Source organism: Podarcis cretensis (genome assembly GCF_951804945.1).
Source record: "Podarcis cretensis genome assembly, chromosome: 14".
NCBI lineage: Eukaryota > Metazoa > Chordata > Lepidosauria > Squamata > Lacertidae > Podarcis > Podarcis cretensis.
The window spans coordinates 53,862,099-53,880,396 of NC_137183.1; positions in this window are offsets into that span (position 1 = coordinate 53,862,099).

Consider the following 18,298-nt stretch of genomic DNA (forward strand, 5'->3'; position numbering starts at 1 on the left):
CTAAGCCACTGGGAGGAGAAATCAATCCACCAATTTATTTATTTTTTTAAAAAAGAACCAGCAGTTTATTTAGATACGTTGTTTTTTTAAGAGAACAAGCAGTTTCAACATTACATAGGCCTGTTCTTCTCTGAAACATGTTGTGTAACAGGGAGCAAGTGTCCCCATTATGTGCTGTCCTCTTGAAGGAGCCCTACAGATAAAATGGACCACCCGTCTGTGCTGTGAAATCTAGTGCAATACAGGGGTACCTTGGTTCTCCAAAGCCTTGGTACTCAAACAACTTGGAACCCAAACACTGCAAACCCAGAAATAAGTGTTCCAGTTTGCGAACATTTTTCGGAAGCCGAATGTGCTCCGTTTTGAGTGTTACACTTCCAGGTTGAGTGCCACACTTTCGTTTTGAGTGTTATGCTGAGGTCCGTCTGTTTTTGCCATTTGCTTTTGTTTCTGCAGCTTTTTTTGTTTTGTTTTTGTGACTGTGTGGAACCCAGTTCAGCTACTGACGATTGATTGTGTGACTGCAGTGCATTGTTTATTGCTTTCATTATATGGATCAATGGTCTCGTTAGATAGTAAAATTCATGTTAAATTGCTGTTTTAGGGTTTGTTTTTAAAAGTCTGGAACGGATTGGTCCATTTTGCATTACTTTCTATGGGAAAGTGTGCCTTGGTTTTGGAACGCTTTGGCTTTGGAACGGATTTCTGGAAGGGATTAAGTTTGAGAACCAAGGTACCACTGTATGGGGTTTTCTCCCCTTCTCCCCCAACTCATACCTGGAACTATGGAAATCCATCCCCAAAGGATCCTGTCAATACCTGTCTTTTTACGGCTTCTGGGATGTTTGCAAATCATCCCCGTTCCAAAACCCACATGCTGATGTGCTATGACATAAGTTTTCTAAATATACATGGCACAACATTGCTTTGGTGTAAAAGCATTTCAAAGACTACTGTGACAGCTTTTAGCAGTCCTAGAACTGCTTTATATGCTGGCTGAAATTACCGTATTTTTCGCTCTATAGGACGCACCGGACCGTAGGACGCACCGGACCATAGCAGGGGGAGAACAGGAAAAAAAATATTCTCCCCCTCTCTGCTCAGCGACCCTTCAGCGAAGTGGGAGGAGAAATGGAGCCTCCCACACTTTTATTTGCCTAGGCCTTACTAAAACATTGATCTGTGGTGGTTTTTTTTTTGGGGGGGGGAGGAAATTGCAACTATACTTCACAGTGATATCCATCTGTCTTTAATTATGAAATGTTTGTCCTTTGAATGCAGGATATTGTGGTGGTATTATTGCTAGATTGTTCAGCATCTAAGCACCAAAACAGCATTTTCTGAAGCTGTTACTGGTGGAATAGGGATGGGGGGGGGGAGAGATGTACCATGGCAATGGGGGGGGGGCTATGTGGACTTTTTTGAGTGAGTCATATACAAGCAGTGCTGACTCCATGGTTCCTCTGAACTTCGGGGAGGGGGGCTCTGGTAATACACACCACACATTTAAAGTTCTATGATGCCACTGTGAACAGTTGTGGCTTTCCCCCAAAAGGATTCTGAGAGCTGTAGTTTGTTAAGGCTGCTGAGAGTTGTCAAAAGAGCCCCCACTCACCTCCCTGAGCTACAATTCCCAGAGCGATTTAACAACCAACCCTTCTTGGTATCGTAGAATTTTAGAGTTGGAAGGGATGCAGATGCTCTTCTCGTCACAGGAATCGTCACAGGTGATAGGAAGGATAAGAGGCCAACCAAAACAAAAAGTCTATAAGGATATAAGAATACTTTAAAAACTGTGGTATCAAAGGAAACATCTTGGCAGAACTAGACTGATCCTTGTACTGTATTGAATAAATATAAGGTCGTAGGGAGGTTAAAAGAAACTATATAAGAAATATGTAACTGTGCGGTATAAGGTAATTGATAGATAAAGTACAGTGAGATTAATTGCAAGTCATTTTTAATTCTTTTCTCTATAATTACCTTTAGTATCCGGAGTATAAAGGATGTTAGTTATATTAACTTTGTTCTTTCTGATATTGTGGTTGTTGTCGGATTTTCTATTGTTTGTTTGACTCACTGTCTGTCTGTCTGTCTGTCTGTTTTCCCATAAATGTATTTATTTTAAATCAATAAAGATACACACAGAGAGAGAGAGAGAGGAATCATCACAGGGAACTCTGGGAATTGTAACTCTGTGAGGTGTCCCCAGATATCTTGCTGGCTGGGGTGAAGGAGACTCTTCCATCGACACTGCTCAGCATACTCTCTAACACACCTGAGGACAATGAGTGGGGACAAGGCAGGCTGGGTCTCCCGCAACACCAGGTCTTTTACATCACAGAAGGGCCACCCCAGGAAAGGCAAAAAGCCAGTGAAAGGATTTTTGCTGCCATTCAAAACCTTTGCTCTGCCCTTAACCACAGTTAACATGCTCAGACTTGTCTGGGGACAAACCAGAGCAGGAAAAGAGTATCCTTCTTTGAAGCAAGGCGGTTAAACGTAGCGTAAACAGGACCAGTGTGGTCCAATGGGGACAGAGGAAGGCAGGGGGGTTCACTCCAGTTCTGTGCTGTAGTGACTCAGTACAGTGGTACCTCGGGTTAAGTATTTAATTTGTTCCAAAGGTCCGTTCTCAATCTGAAATTGTTCTTAACCTGAAGCACCGCTTTAGCTAATGGGGCCTGCCGCTGCGCTGCCGGAACACAATTCCTCTTCTCATCCTGAAGCAAAGTTCTTAACCCGAGGTACTATTTCTGGGTTAGCGGAGTCTGGAACCTGAAGCGTCTGTAACCTGAAACGTCTGTAACCCGAGGTACAGTGGTGCCCCGCAAGACAAATGTCTCGCAAGACGGAAAACTCGCTAGACGAAAGAGTTTTCCGTTTTGGAGGTGCTTCGCAAAACGAATTTCCTATGGGCTTGCTTCTCAAGACGAAAATGTCTTGTGAGTTCCTGCGGGTTTTTTCCCCTTCCCCCCCTTTTTCTAAGCCGCTAAGCCACTTATCCGCTAAGCCGCTAAGCCGCTAAAAGCCGCTAAAAGCCGCTAAGCCGCTAAAAGCCGCTAAGCCGCTAAGCCGCTAATAGCGCTAATCCGCTAAGCTGTCAATCGTCTTGCTTCGCAAGACGAAAAAACCGCTAGACGAAGAGAATCGCGGAACGGATTCTTTTCGTCTTGCGAGGCACCACTGTACCACTGTACTGAGACCCCCATCTTCCCAACGCACCCCACACGACAAAGGCGGAAGCAAGGGAGGCTTTGTTTTTGCAGCAGGGCTGAAATTTTCTAGTGCCTTTAAGTTAAAAGAGCCCAGAAGCCATGGCTGCCATTCATGTCCCTGCAGAGGTGAAAGGAGTTCGCATGGTGTTTTGTTTGCTTCTTGGCATTTCTGCTGACAGCTCCGGCAGCGGCGGGGGTGGGGGTGGGGGTGGGGGGAACCCTGACTGTTTGCTTTGCGGTGTACGCAGAAGGGCGACCGGCCGGTGAACTGATTAATGTGCCACGAACTTACTTGACCCCCCCTACTTGCCGGATGGGAAGATGCCCTGGTGCCTTCTTCATCTGCCAATTGGGCTAGTTTGATTGGTCTCAAGATGCTTTCATTGGAGTTTCCAGGAACATGCCATGCTCTGAACATGTTCCTGGACATTTTAGCAGGCCACTGTGTAGAACAGGGTCACCCAATGTTTATTAAGGCCCATGGGGTCTGAACATAAATATATAAACCACATGTCTGAAGCAGCACAGGAAAACAGCCATGAAGCCATTTTGGCTCCCAAACTGACCAAATGTTTTCTCTGCTTAGTCAAAGGAAAATGGAGAAGCCTCCCCATTGTCTTTTCCTTCACAAATCCTGTCTTAAGGGTATGTCTGTGTATGAATAGGGTGAGCCTGTGACCTGGCTCAGGAACTAAGTATTTATCATTACAAAAGACTGGTCAGGGTATCCAATCAAGTAAGCATTAACAGGTAACCTGCCAGACAGGAGGTAAACAATGCACTCAGATTTCTGTTGTAGACCACCATTTCTGTGATGTAGGTATGATGTTTCTGGGGGTGGTCTTGGACTCCAGGGTGGGCAATTTAAAATGTCTATATAAGGGCGGACACACCTTTGTTCTGGGTCCTCCTCCTTTCCTGCGAGTGAGGGGAGCACCCTGTTGCAACAGTCCAATAAAGATCAGGCTTACTAGCTGCTTTGCTTCTCAATATTCTCTGGTTGGCCTCTGTTCTTTTCTCCGACCGATGGAGAACCTGCAAAGGACTCTATAAAGGCTCTTGTATCCCCCATAAGGGAATAAGGGGCAGATTTCCATTTATTATAGGGGGTACACAGTAGAAAGCTCAAAGAAGATGTCAGCCCACTGTGCGGTGGCTGAGGAAAAGGCAAACGGATCATTAGGAAAGGAACTGAAAATAAAACTGCCCATATCATAAGGCCATTATGCAAATCTATGGTGCGACCATATTTAGAATACTGTCTATGTCCAGGGCTGGATTTAGGTTTGATGAGGCCTTAAGCTACTGAATTTGTCACTGTTTTTTGTGTTGAATATATGCTATATGGCAATTTATGGACCTAATAGGTATCTAAAGCCATTTGCACATAACAAAATATGTATTTTATCAAAGTAATTGTTGAACTGAAATACAATTAAGAAGTGTATTAATAGTTAAGTTAAACTAAGCTAAGCTAAGCAGATATATAAGATTGAATGGTTAATTATTAAGATACAAAAATACAATCTCAATAATAAAGTTACAAAATAATAACAAGGAAGTCACGCACGGGTGGAAGGAAGACACAGGGCAAGAAATAAGAAATGGATAAATGTTGGTACATAATAAAATGTGAAAATGTGAATTTACGAATATAATGTATATCTCTCATTATGTAAAGATTTCATATATGTATTGCAACATTATAAATAAATAAATAAATAAATAAATAAATAAATAAATAAATAAATAAATAATATTAATAAAAGGTAAAGGTAAAGGTACCCCTGCCCGTACGGGCCAGTCTTGACAGACTCTGGGGTTGTGCGCCCATCTCACTTAAGAGGCCAGGGGCCAGCGCTGTCCGGAGACACTTCCGGGTCACGTGGCCAGCGTGACATCGCTGCTCTGGCGAGCCAGAGCCGCACACGGAAACGCCGTTTACCTTCCCGCTGGTAAGCGGTCCCTATTTATCTACTTGCACCCGGAGGTGCTTTCGAACTGCTAGGTTGGCAGGCGCTGGGACCGAGCAGCGGGAGCGCACCCCGCCGCAGGGATTCGAACCGCCGACCTTTCGATCGGCAAGTCCTAGGCGCTGAGGCTTTAACCCACAGCGCCACCTGCGTCCCTTAAAAAAAATATATTAATAGTGAAATACAATTAAGAAGAAGTATATATTGGGGGGGGGCAAGAGAGTGGGGCCCTAAGCTATAGCTTGTTTAGCTTATACGTAAATCTGGCGCTGTGTATGTGCATTACAATGAATTTTTTTAAAGTCGATTGGTGACCTTTTCCTTCAAAATCATAGGAAGGGATTTGTATGGCAGCTTCACCATTTCCTTCATTTGGTGCAGGGATTTCGTTTTCAGGGTGAACAGGACTCGCCCAAACCCACAGCAAAGGCTCCTGTTTCCAAAAAGGAGAGGATAGATGGCAGTTTGATCCCTTCACCACTTTTAATCAAGATGAGGAGTGGAGGAAAAAGGAAAACTGGGACATTTGGGGATCAAATCATCATCATCAACAACCTTTATTACGGTCCAGAGACCCAACAAATCGTTACAAAGCAATACCCCCTTGTTGTTATATGCAGATGACGCGGCCATCATCTCACGTTCCAGACCAGGTTTGAATTATCTACTAAGGATCAAATCAGAAACCAAAATGGCTTCTGTAACTCTGGGACTGTCCCTGGAAAACCGGGACGCTTGGAGCGTATACTTTGGGGTTATGGAAATGTCAGGGAAATGGAATTGTGTGAATCACGTCTTGCTCTCCCGGGCCTTTTGGGATCATCTTTGAGTCCAGGAATGGAGAACCGGTGACCTTGCAAATATGGTTGGGCTCCCGTCAGCCCCAGCCAGCACGCTCAGTGGTCAGGGATGGTCTGTCAACGTCTGGAGTCCCTGTGTCTCCCCTATCTCTGTGTTAGCAATTGGAACAATTTACTTTTAATTGCTATCTTAAGATGATTTCAGGCTGCTTATGCCGGGTGCTTGTTTTCAATGCATTTTGCGTGAATCACCCGGAGGACACTGAGAGCAGGCTGTGAATAAATGTCAAAGTAAAATAAATTGTTCATTTGCCTTTGTAAATTTACACCCCGCCAAATCAACTAAAGTCCCAGGGCAAGTAATAACCATAAATACAAAAGCAAAAGAATAAAAAGGTGCTTAAAACTCTTCTTTTTTAAAAAAAAAAATTTTTTTTGAAAGAAGTTGAATAAAGACAGCCAAGAATCAATACTAATTTCAAGGAGAAGAAGCTGTAAAAGCAGCTAAATACTATTTGAGGTTGAGAAAACAAGACAGGTTTTGCTCAGCACCTAAAAAGTAGGGGCAGCCAACACAAAGCCCTCCAGATGTTATTGGAGCCTTCCATTGTTGCTGGTTCTTGGCTGTGCTGACCAAGGCTGGAGGAACCTCAGAACATCTGCAGGAGACCCCTGCGGGATTGTGGTGAGAGCACCCATCAAACTGTTGACATTCCTATTCCACCTTAAGGAACAGGCATGAGATTGTAGCGTGTCACATGCCTGTTTACATTCCAGTCATGCTGGCCACACAACCCAGAAAGCTGTCTGTGGACAAATGCTGGCTCCCTCGGCCTGAAAGCGAGATGAGTGCCGCAACCCCATAGTCGCCTTTGACTGGACTTAACCGTCCAGGGTCCTTTACCTTTACCTTTTACCTATTCAGAAGCATTGCTGTCTCCGACTGTAGAGGCAGAGTGTACAGGAATCTGTCAGAATTAGACAAACCAACGGGAAGAATTCGAAACCGGCGGGACCAGAGATTCACAGAAGATTGGCGTAAATTTACAGACTATTTGAAAAGTAATTGTGGTGATGAAATTACATTTGTAGGTTTGCAGGAAGTTTTGTAAGGGGAATAATTTGAACTATTGCATTATTGAACAAAAAGGATGGCGTTAGTTATGATAATTAAAGGCAATATGAATTTAAGAAATGGAGAAGAAATTTAAAAAATGGAAGATCACCAGAGGTGCTGATGGAAGTCCAAAAAGATTGTATAAGAGAGGAAATTTTGTGGAATGTATGGCAATTTTTATGTTTTAAAATTCATAAAAATTATTTTTTTAAAAAAAGGAATCTGTCTAATCCTTTTATTTTTTGAGTCATCAAAGTTGGGGCCCATCATTGCCTCCTTAGTCAATGAGTGCTGTTGAGCCATGCTTTGTAAACCTTTACGAACTGTATCCTGGTGCTAAATGTGAAGCCAGCCTGCAAGTCTTTCCCCAGCCCTCCCTGGAGATGCCATGCATGGGACCTGGCACCGTTCCAAGCAAAGCACGAGCTCTACCCTTGAGCTACGACCTTGCCACTGGGGATAATGATGGGTGTGTCAGAAAAAGCTCTCGGCCTATTACCTCCTCTCTCTGTTGGGTGAAGCAACCCTGAATCAATATTGGCAAGGTGCGCCTGAAGCCAGCACACCCTGCCCGTGGCATGTGATCCTGAAGGGTTCATGAAAGGGTAAAGTCAGAATATCGCTCCAAGGTTTTGTGTCCCCCTCGCCTGAAAAATTGGCAAGTGAGATGTGCTTGTTCTCATACTTGCATACTTTGGAACCCAGTTCCTCCATAGCTTGTAAAAGTTATCAAGAAATGCCAGAGTAGCAATAAAATGTGAATATGCCATATTTTCCTACCTCCGTGCAAACGTCTAAGGGCAGAGCAGATGCCTTTCAAAGTCCAACGATGATTCACTACATCGGGCCTCTTGTCAACATGTTTGTGTAAGCCCAGAGGCCAGCCAAGTTCATGTCCAGAGAGAGAACTTCTGCTCTCTCTTGTGCAAGCAGAGAAGAGATCCAAGGGCACAAATATATGTTTCAGACAGTTTACAACACAGGTTCCAATCGGAGCTATTTCCATGGTTGATTGTGGTAGATTGTGGCATTGGAGCAGCTGGCATCGTTCAATATGGAATGTATCGCTGAATGAACTTTCCTGAACCTGGTCCTAGTTCTTATCACAAATGTATCTTGTCAAGCATCGAGGAGACATCCTGAACAACTAATAGTTTGTGCAAAGGTCAGCACAAGTAATCTGGAAATTAGCAAAAATTAATCAATGCTCCTGTAGAAGATTGGATTAGAGTTAGACCGCAATGAGATAATATTAAGGCATGAAGCAAAGATAACCTGTTGAGTCATTGCTCACCAGGACTAACCCTGCTTTCAACTACTAATTAAGCAGTCAGGGTTTTAATAGAGAGGAAACAATCAGAAGAAAGAAATATTGGAACTATAAGAATTGCTCGTCCCAAAGTCCACCTTCCCTCTCCACTAGGATGCGTTGGCTAAAATGAGTATAAAAACCCTAGATTTTCAATGGCTGGTTCTCTCTCCAAGTTCCAACAAGGAATTTCACTGTACTCAACGCTCTCAAGGAATCAACACACACATATACCTTTCCTCCTCCCTTTCTCGCTTTGCTGTTCATGCAGGTTCTGGGGCAAAATTGTCAGACTCACTTTCTTTAGGCTTTTGGGAATAGTTAGGGATTCTTTTACACTTTGGATCAATGTGTGTATGCAATGAATGATCTGCTTCCTGAAGCAGCATTTATATATTCCGTCTCTTCCATTTCATGCCATAAAACCAACCTTTCTTTATTGCTCCGATGTGAGAACTTCTTGTGGGTGTAAGATTAAGGGTGAAAACCAATTCATAACAAACACATGTTATAACTCTAGCAAAAGGTCTTAAATCTCTTGGCAGTGTGTATAAGGAGACCCAAAGGTGGGGGGTTCAGACACAGACCTTGCAAAACACTACCCCCCAGAGTAAAGTCTAGGTAGGGTCAGAGGGGGAGCAGGTTTGTTGTTCCAGGGAATTCCAGGTCCCCCCACCCTGCAGGTTCACCTGCCATTTAAGAAACCTGAAGAAAATCTCACACCCTTTCACTCATGGGAACAGAAACAAGGATTGAGAACACAGCTTTCCAGTGAGAAGGAAACTGGCCCCTGACTTCCATCATTGAGCCTAAGTAGATGCAGAGAACTTGAGATGACGGACAAGCAATACAAGACATAGGCTCCAAAGCTCCCCATTTATTTAATTAAGCCATCCTACCTTTCCTCTTAATTTTGTTGCTTAGTCGTGTCCGACTCTTTGTGACCCCCTGGACCAGAGCACACCAGGCACTCCTGTCTTCCACTGCCTCCTGCAGTTTGGTCAAACTCATGTTCGTAGCTTCGAGAACACTGTCCAACCATCTCGTCCTCTGTCGTCCCCTTCTCCTTGTGCCCTCCATCTTTCCCAACAGGGAGTCTTCTCTTCTCATGAGGTGGCTAAAGTATTGGAGCCTCAGCTTCAGGATCTGTCCTTTCAGTGAGCACTCAGGGCTGATTTCCTTCAGAATGGAGAGGTTTGATCTTCTTGCAGTCCATGGGACTCTCAAGAGTCTCCTCCAGCACCATAATTCAAAAGCATCAATTCTTTGGCGATCAGCCTTCTTGGTGGTTCAGCTCTCACTTCCATACATCACTACTGGGAAAACCATAGCTTTAACTATACGGACCTTTGTTGGCAAGGTGATGTCTCTGCTTTTTAAGATGCTGTCTAGGTTTGTCATTGCTTTTCTCCCAAGAAGCAGGCATCTTTTAATTTCGTGACTGCTGTCACGATCTGCAGTGATCATGGAGCCCAAGAAAGTAAAATATCTCACTGCCTCCATTTCTTCCCCTTCTATTTGCCAGGAGGTGATGAGACCAGTGGCCATGATCTTCGTTTTTTTGATGTTGAGCTTCTTTTTGGGCTCTCCTCTTTCACCCTCATTAAAAGGTTCTTTAATTCCTCCTCACTTCTGCCATCAAGGTTGTGTCATCTGCATATCTGAGGTTGTTGATATTTCTTCCAGCAATTTTAATTCGGCTTGGGATACACTACTACTACTCTGTAAAGGGGAGATTGTTGAAAATAAAACTTCAATAATACTTCCTGGGGATGAATACTATGGTGATATTACACAGGTCTGTCACCCACTGCAACTAATTCTGAGTCATTTCCAGGTCCGGTTCAGCACACTGTTAGGCAACTCTAACAACTCAACAAACTGCAGAGTGTAGAAGCAGGAACTTGCATTTAACAAGGGTTGTTTAACATGGAAGGTCTTGTTTTTCTCCAAAGCCCCTATGAGTTATTTAAATTGGGCTCGCACTGGGGGCTTGGTCCTGTCTCAGCAGGACACACACACACACACACACACACACACACACACACACACACACCAGCTTTGCTAGAATGAATCGGAGTCTCATTCGCGCTAATGCCTTTCTTTCTGACAGTTCAGATTGCTGTGCAAGGACAATTTTCAATGCATTATCGTTGCTTGAGTAACAATTGCTTGTTCCAAGCAAAAGAGCACACCTTGAACGTTGGGGAGCTTGGGAGCTTGCTGATATCTTTTCTTCTCTTTTGAAGCCATTAATTAACTGCTAGTGATTTCTCCTGGATGTGTATGCCTGTCTTTAATTAAGATTGTGTCTGATCTGTTTATATTGCAGTTGGAGCAGAAGTGAGTTGAGGGGGAATGTTCTCTGTTGAACGGCACCTCCTGTGTCTCTTCCCCCTTCGGTGTCCTGCGTCATGTTTTGTGCATCACTGCCTTGCATGTAAAATGCAGGTGGATATTGGATGGGCTTGCATCACAATAGCAAATTATGAGGATCGGGGAGAACTGTCAATGGCAGAGGTTTTCAACCTTTTTGAGTCCGCGGCTCCCTTAACCAAGCACAATTCTTCTCTCCCGTGGGAACCACTTACACTGGAAGATAATGGGGTGCAAGTCAAAGCCACTAGCTCCCTGAATCTTCCTTGGAGAGAGAAAGAGAGAGAGATAATGCAGGAAATAGGGGCTTCAAGTTAATAAAAGGAGGGCCCCTGTGGCGCTTGCCCATTCATTTAGAGCCTGTCTGTACAGGGGGGAAGAAAGGGTTAAAATGTAGACCAATAGGGAAGCTGGAGGCAGAGCCTACATGTACATAAAAGAGCTGAGCCCGAGGTTTGAAAAAGTTGTTGGTGGGTAGTTGGTTGGTTTTAGTGGGTTGGCTAGTTGGGAAAGGCAGTTGGAGAAGCTGCTGGCAGGCAGTTGGAAACAGAGAGACAGGGCAGTGGGTTCTTCAGTGAGGGGAGGTAGAAGAGATAGAGAGGGGAAAATAAGACTAAGAGGGTAAAGAGTAACAATGTTTGGAATGCCGTAAAAGTTCGTTTGTGTCTGAAATAAAATACACTCTTCTTTATTTACTTGAGAACCTGACTGAGACTGAAGTGATTTTACCAGGGAGGACCTGGCTGGTGGCAGTGGATTAGTGGTGTACAATGTTACGATATGGATGCAATGCAGCTGCAAAGTGCTAGCTTGAAAAGTAAACATGATGGGAATGTTGGGACTGCCCATGGGAAACAGAGGGAAAGTCAATTCACAGTGCAAAGCACCGAAATTAGCTCAGTGTAATATGAGCTCTTTCGTTTATTCCTGTCCAGGAAGTGCGGGAAGTTTTTGTCACTAGACTGCTGGAGCTTGAAGAGAGCAGTCACGTTTTTTGTAATGCTGCAAAGACAGAAATAAAGGCATGTAAATACGTTTCTGTCTATCTCTTTCCCCTGCCGGGGGGGGGGGCAGGAAAGAGGGGTGTGTTCTTCTCACGCTGAGAAGGATCGCCTATTGCGACCTAGCCTGGATCTTGCTGGGGAATGCAGACAGGGAGGTCAACAGGAGATCAAGCCGGGTGCCTGGGAGAGTTGCCAGTTTCTCCTGATATGGGCTTGATTTCCGACATACAATTCATTAGTCCGTGAGACGACCAGGGGCTCAGTATGAATGCCACAGCCCGCCCAGCAGGGGCGGAGGAAGGGGCCGGAGGGGCCGGGTGTCACCACTGAGGGGGTGACAAAATGGCAGGCTGCACTGACCAGGGGGCCTGCAGCTTGCCCGAGCCACGCATCTCTCCTGGCTTGGGTGCCCGCAGGCTCTGTGCTGCCCCAAACAGTCCTCGTGCCACCTCCCCCTCGGCTGTAGGGTGGCTGAGTGGGAGGAGGCAGGCAGACTCCTCGGAGGCCCCACAGAGTGTCCTGCCCTGCCTGGCCCCGCCCCATGGGTGGCTGGCCCCGCCCCATGACGCAGGGCACGCGTGTCACCCCAGGCGCCTGATCAGCTTGCTCCGCTGCTCCCCCCTGGGGCTCCACTGCACATTGCTCAGAGTGCCACAGTGCACTGGTTGACAACCAATTGTCTATGGACTTCACGACTGCAAAGACGTAGTCATGACCGTTAGGCATGTTCATATTATTTCATTTATTGCATTCCTTTTTATTGCACCTCAGACGATACAAATGTTTGAGGAATAAAATCAGAACAGAAGAATAAAAAGGGGATTTCAAAACATAAAAGCAGACTCTCCTTCTCCCTGTCCTGCGATCCTTCCCACATGTATTCTACAGCTGGAGAACTGCATTGCCAAATCCATATACAGTGGTACCTTGGGTTAAGTACTTAATTCGTTCCGGAGGTCCGTTCTTAACCTGAAACTGTTCTTAACCTGAAGCACCACTTTAGCTAATGGGGCCTCCTGCTGCCACTGGAGCATGATTTCTGTTCTCATCCTGAAGCAAAGTTCTTAACCCGAGGTAATATTTCTGGGTTAGCGGAGTCTGGAACCTGAAGCGTATGTAACCTGAAGCGTATGTAACCCGAGGTACCACTGTACAGAGACCCCCATCTTCCCAACGCACCCCACACGACAAAGGCGGAAGCAAGGGAGGCTTTGTTTTTGCAGCAGGGCTGAAATTTTCTAGTGCCTTTAAGTTAAAAGAGCCCAGAAGCCATGGCTGCCATTCATGTCCCTGCAGAGGTGAAAGGAGTTCGCATGGTGTTTTGTTTGCTTCTTGGCATTTCTGCTGACAGCTCCGGCAGCGGCGGGGGTGGGGGGGAACCCTGACTGTTTGCTTTGCGGTGTACGCAGAAGGGCGACCGGCCGGTGAACTGATTAATGTGCCACGAACTTACTTGACCCCCCCTACTTGCCGGATGGGAAGATGCCCTGGTGCCTTCTTCATCTGTCAGTTGGGCTAGTTTGATTGGTCACAAGGTGCTTTCATTGGAGTTTCCAGGAACATGCCATGCTCTGAACATGTTCCTGGACATTTTATCAGGCCACTGTGTAGAACAGGGTCACCTGTTTAGCACCACTTTAGCTAATGGGGCCTCCTGCTGCTGCCGCACCGCCGGAGCACGATTTCTGTTCTCATCCTGAAGCAAAGTTCTTAACTCGAGGTACTATTTTTGGGTTCAGTCTGTAACTTGAAGTGTATGTAACCTGAAGCGTATGTAACCCAAGGTACCACTGTAACTGAGAATTTTGAAAGAAAGGTTGGCTTCCATGTGCGTTTGAGAAATGTGAATCTGGCAGGTTCCAATTAAAACATGAACTGATTTCTCCTCCAAGCCTATTTAAGAGGTCCAAAAGCAATTTACAGCCATGAGCTTATCTCTCTGTACACAACTAGCAAGTGTCTCTAGTTTTCTTCTGGGAACAACACCTGAGCAACACCTGAGGCTTCTGCACCCGCTCTCAGAGGGGCTGAGACGTGACCAGGGTTCACTCTTCTCCTTTTGGGGAGCACCTCGTGGCACCATCTTCAGAACTATTGGTTTCTCCGGCACTATGAGGGCTTGCTTTCTCGTCTCCAGAGGAATCTACAGCAGGGTGAGAAACAAAAGAAAGCAATTAGTTAATGAGTCAACACAGCTTGACATTCAGACTCCTGACGGAAGCTCACAGGGAAGTATCAGCACTTTGGTTTCGCTGGCTTTAATTAAAACATGTGGCTCAATCCTATCCATGCCTTGGGCAACAGCACCAGACACTGACTTGCCCATAACACCTTCCTTTTGGGGAACTGATGTCTCTTGGGTGACAGAGGCAGGATGGGTGCCAGCCTAGTGTCAGATGTAGTCCCAGCTGCATTTCTAAAGGAAGGGGGTCCTGCGTAGCAGGAGAAGATGGTGACAACCCCTCCCTTTACACGCACACACAGAGGTGCGCCAGGCATCCAGCCTCCTCGCTGGAGTTTCCTTGCAGACCCTGAAGGAGAAATGCTATGCTAGGAGTGCAATATAAACACTTTGCATTTATATAGAGTGATACCTTCAGGCATCAACCTCCATCTCACCTGTGATGTGCAGGTGCCAATTAATTAGTCCAGTTAATCTAATTAATTGCCCATTAGATCTTCCACAAGATCCACTGACACAACTGATGCGATTGATTTTTTGCAGAAATAATCCAAAACATAGACTTTGCCGCTGACACCTCTCACTGTTAGGCATTATGCTACAGCCACTCTGGCTATCAACAGAATTGGATTATCCCCCAGTTTCAGACTGAATAGACTCAATGGTGCTTGAACTGTACGACCCATATTTACTAGTGGAAGAGCTGAATATTTTATTCTTTTCAATACTTAATATCTTTTTCTTTTCTTTTACCTCCTTGAGCTTCCCACTGGTGAAGGTTGGAGGCTGGAGAGGGAACATTGTTCGTACTTTGCCTTCAAGACGTGTTGGCCTCCAAGATCCCAGCTAAACCTATATCCTAGAGGAAACAAAGCAGTTTCAAACCAATGAGTGGCAAAGTCAGGTTTTGAACCCATGATGGATCTGGAACCAATAATATCCAACAGGGAATTGTAAACGGAATAAACATGGAGTGCAGTGATGACTGGGCGACTAAGTTCACACTTGACTTTTGGAGAGGAGTTAATCTGCCCTCCCCATTACCCCACCCTGCCCCAGTTTGGCGCCAATGGAGTGGCGTGTAGAAACTCTCCTCCTTTCGTTATATTATTGTATAGTTAAGAAGTTGGTGAAGGTGGTGGAGAACTCTTTCACAAGGACGGCTTTTATGACAACCAGGTCCAGCGTAGCTAATATAGGCTTTCGGCCCTCGTAAATCCAGGATTAAGAGTAAGGAAGAAGAGGCACATTCTAGTGAATCAAAGAAACAAGCGAGCTACAGGTAGCCTTCACCTGATACCTTCAAGATGTGTTGGCCTCCATCTCCCATCAGCCCATGGTGACAGGCACTGATGGGGGCTGTAGTCCAAAGCCTCTCCATCGCGTCTGATTGGTGAAGGTTGGCTGAGGGAGTCTGCCCATAGCAGAGTCCCCATCCTCCATCTTTTTATAAGCCAAGGGAGCAACACCTTTTAATGATAAAGATAGGGAAAGATGGAAAGGATTTGCTGAAACAAGTAACAGAAGTGGAATACAAAAAGGGAGGTGAAATATACTCAGAGTCGCAAAGTGATTTCATGCTCTTTATTCAGCTCATAGTGGTGAGGAGGAATGAATCAAAGTCCCCTCAAAGTATCTGCTTTATATACATTATTTACACAATGGGCTGCACATGATTGGCTAATTCTGGAATTCTACTGTAAGCCAATCAGATTGTGGATTCACTTCAATCTGGAGCATGATTGGGTGGTTCCTGCCAACCAATCATACTGCTGCATTGTTCTAGGACCAATCAGACTGCTGCATTCTGAATCCTATTGTTCTAGGACCAATCAGACTGCTGCCTTTTGGATCCTATTGTTCTAGGACCAATCAGACTGCTGGAGTTTGGATCCTATTTGACTCAGTACATAACAGGAGGTGAGAGGAAGTCGATGAAATAAGGGAATGAAAGATAGACTAATGAAATGGTATGCTATATGTTTTTTTTAAATTGTTGTTGTTTTGTTTTGTTCAATTTAGTGTTAAGGTTGTGTTTTGTATTGTTTATTGTATTGTTTCTTCTTTTGTTCTTTTTACTTGTCTGTCGTAAGTTTGAAAAGTAATCAAGATTTTTTTTTAAAAGATAAAAAAAGAAGGGGAGCAACACCTTTTGCTAGTCAAAACCAACTAGAAAAACACATCCCAGAAGGAGCGTTGCCCTGTTACTCTGCAAAGAAAAAAGTCAATGCAAGAGCCTTCTGGCACAGCATGATACTGCCTGAGAGCTCCTGTGGAAGCATTTGCATGCATGAGCAAGGAAGACCCGCCAGCTCAGAGCCTTAAGCTTCAATCTGACACATGCTTGCCTGGGAGTGTGACCTCTCTGTCCCCTTTTTGACAATATTGGCTCATAGTCTTCTTTCTGCTCAGAAACTCTGTCCTCCCTTTGATTTTAGGCAATAAGCTATCAGAGGCCACTACAAGGCAGGGTCTTATCTCTGCCATGTTTCCTGCCTTCCTTCCCTAGCAATGGCGTTAGCAATGAGTAAGTTGGGCACAGAGACCCTCCTAACTGACACCTTAGATAATGCTTATTATGCCAACTGTAGCATTAAGCCAGAACCAATTTGAGGATGACACCTAACAGATAAGAAAGACGTTTATGATGATGATGATGACGATTTATTACTTATACCTTGCCCATCTGACTGGGTTTCCTCAGCCACTCTGGGCGGCTTCCAACAGGAGATTAAAAATACATTAAAACATCAGTCATTACAAAACTTCCCTAAACAGGGCTGCCTTCAGGTGTCTTCTAAACATCAGATAGTTGTTTATTCCTTTGACGTCTGATGGGAGTTTATTCCTTTGACGTCTGATGGGTGGGTGCCACTACTAAGAAGGCCCTCTTCCTGGTTCCCTGTAACCTCACTTCTCGCAGTGAAAGAATTGCCAGAAGGCCCTCAGCACTGGACCTCAGTGTCCTGGTAGAACGATGGGGGTGGAGACGCTCCTTCAGGTCTACTGGGCTGAGGACATTTAGGGCTTTAAAGGTCAGCACCAACACTTTGAATTGTGCTCGGAAACGTACTGGGAGCCAATGTAGATCTTTCAAGACCGGTGTTTTGTGGTGTCGGCGGCCGCTGAGACAACTTCATGTTTGGAACCTCCAACTGAAAGTTCACTTGAAGGGCCCACAAGCTGTTCCTTGGCTTAGATAGCCAACAATATTGTTAGAAAGGATTGTGCACACCACAATCATGTATGGAAAATACTATAAAGGTGTCGTGAATTTTTCATGCTCCGCCCAACTTTTGGAGACAACCGCTGAGCCATTCTTGCTGCAGCCTGAATAAAGCTGTATTCTTTCCACATGCGCTTTGTCTTTCTTTGGCTTGAAGAACTGGCATAATGAGACCCCCTCTGAAGGGTAACAGGAGTGAAACCCATTTAACTTAATGGGGCTTACCTCTGAGTAGACATGCAACCGCCCCCTGGCAAACTGAAGGAGCTACATTCTTAAGAATGCCATTGCTAAATAAGCCCACAAGATAAAAGGCAGAAAACTACAGACAAGTACTGGAATGTTTTTGAGATTCCAAAGCGATCCAGTTGCATATTAAGTATTTTTCCACCCCAGAACATTTCCTTCTTCGGGTCAAACAATGAGATTTGGGATAACCTGAGAAATGCAAACTGTTCATAAAAGGTCACTTACTCTCAGGTCCTGCCATGTTTCTGAAAGCACTCGGTATCAAATGACCATCATACTGTTTTAAGAAACATTTAAGAACGACCTTTCTGGGCTGGATTTCGGCCACTTTTCAGGAGCACCTCTGATCCCAAGAGGGGAGGTAGTGTTACCATATTTAAGGCGGGGTGCCTTTCAGGGCCTAACCCCCCCCCCTTTAAGGGTCTCAGAGTCCCCCATGTTTGCTAGCGGTCAGAGATGAATGAGCGGAGGCAAGTTCCAGTGAAATCAAAGCTGATCTTTATTATTCTGTTGATAATAGCAATAATTTTATTATTTAATGCAAACCATCTGGCTGGGTTTCGCCAGCCACTCTGGGTGGCTTATAGTACATATAGAAACATAGTAAAACCTTAAACATTAAAAACCTCCCAATTCAGAGCTGCCTTCAGATGTTTTCTAAAAGTCAGACAGTTGTTTATTTCCTTGACATCTGAAGGGAGGGTGTTCCACAGGGTGGGTGCCACTGCCGAGAAGGCCCTCTTCCTGGTTCCCTGTAACTTCACTTCTTGCAGTGAGGGAACTGCCAGAAGGCCCTCGGAGCTGGACCTCAGTGTCCGGGCAGAACGATGGGGATGGAGACGCT